Source organism: Phoca vitulina, unplaced genomic scaffold (assembly GCF_004348235.1).
Source record: "Phoca vitulina isolate PV1807 unplaced genomic scaffold, GSC_HSeal_1.0 scaffold584, whole genome shotgun sequence".
Classification (NCBI taxonomy): Eukaryota; Metazoa; Chordata; class Mammalia; order Carnivora; family Phocidae; genus Phoca; species Phoca vitulina.
The window spans coordinates 1-2,099 of NW_022590271.1; positions in this window are offsets into that span (position 1 = coordinate 1).

Consider the following 2,099-nt stretch of genomic DNA (forward strand, 5'->3'; position numbering starts at 1 on the left):
AGTTCAGGATCTCAAGGTCTAAATCCAGACTGCTTCTGCACCAAATGAAAAGGCAATCTATGGGATTAGAGAAAATATTTGCAAGTCATATACCTCATAAGAGGTTAATATCCAAAATGTGTGAGGAATTTATACAACTAAATAGCAAATGCAAATCAAAACAAAAAATGATTAAAAAATGAGCAACGGGCCTGAATAGACATTTGAAGAAGACATGCATATGGCCAAGAGGAACATGGAAAGGTGCTCAACATTACTAATCATAAGGGAAATGCGAATCAAAACCACAATGAGTTATCACCTTACATCAGTCAGAATGGCTAAAATTAAGAAGGCAGGGGACAAATGTTGGCAAGAATGTGGATAAAGGGGAACCCTCTTACACTGTTGGTGGGAATGCAAACTGGTACAGCCACTCTGGAAAACAGTATAGAGGTTCCTCAAGAAGTTGAAAATAGAGCTACCCTATGACCCAGCAATTGCACTACTGGGTATTTACCCCAAGATACAGACGTAGTGAAAAGAGGGGCACATGCCCCCCAATGTTCATAGCAGCAATGTCCACAAAGCTAAACTGTGGATGGAGCCAAGATTTCCATTGACAGATGAATGGATAAAGAAGATGTGGTTCATAAACACAATGGAATATTCCTCAGCCTCCAGAAAGGATGAATACCTACCACTTACATTGACATGGATGGAACTGGAGGGTATTATGCTAAGTGAAATAAGTCAATCAGAAAAAGACAATTATCATATGGTTTCATTCATATGTGGAATATAAGGAATAGTGCAGAGGATCATAGGGAAAGGGAGGGAAAACTGAATGGTAAGAAATCAGAGAGGGAGACAAACCATGAGAGACTCTTGACCCTGGGAAAGAAACTGAGGTTTGGGGAAATGGAGGTGGGTGTGGTGATGGGGTTGCTGGGTGATAGGCATTAAGGAGGGCATGTGATGTGATGAGAACTGGGTGTTATATGCAACTAATGAATCATTGAACATTACATCTGAAACTAATGATGTACTGTATGTTGACTAATTGAATTTAAATGAAAAAAGATAAAAAGCTTCTGCACAGTGAAGGAAACAATCAACAAAACTAAAAGGCAGCCTACTGAATGGAAGATATTTGCAAATGGCATATCTGATAATAAAAGGTTAGTATCCAAAAACTATAAAAAACTTATCAAACTCAACACCCAAAAAATAAATAATCCACTGAAGAAATGGGTAGAAGACATGAATAGACATTTTTTTCCAAAGAAGACGTCCAGATGGCTAACAGACACATGAAAAGATGCTCAACATCGCTCATCCTCAGGGAAATACAAATCAAAACTACAATGAGATATCACCTCACACTAAAATTGCTAAAATTAACAACAGATGAAACAACAAATGTTGGTGAGGATGGGGAAAAAGGGGGAACCCTCTTACACTGTTGGTGGGAATGTATACTGCTAGAAATTTATCAGTTGTAGCATAATAGTACTAAATTTTGGCTGTTTTGGTTTACTTTAATGTTTTATATTGTATCTATTTCTGATCTTTTCATTACCTCTTTTTTTTTAATTTGACATTAATTTAATCCTCTTTGTCTAACTTAAGATAAAAGCTTAGCTCTTTTAGAGCTTTATTTTTAACACAAGCATAAAGCTATGCATACATTTATGTAAGTTGAAAACAAGTAACTTTTGTGTGGCTTAGCACATAAGAAAGATCTTCAGCTAGTTCATACAGGTATTTGACTCTTTATCTATGATCCTTATGACCTAGAAGATACAATATACAACCAAACATGTGGAGATGAACATGCTCAATGGAGCCCATCATAAGCCATGGGAAAATGAATAAGAGTGGAAGCCTTCAGAGACCTGATGTAGAAACAGGCTCTTGTTGGAAAATAATTTGTTTCTTGCAGAAACAGTCATCCAATTGATACTGGCCTGAAAATTAAGGGACTGAATTAATGAACTGAAAATCATTATGGTGTCAGTTGACATAGATTCAGGCCTTGATCAACAACATCCACTCCCACACAGAACTACAGAACTGTGACTACCTATTTTTTTATGAATTGCAACTTCAACCTCAGT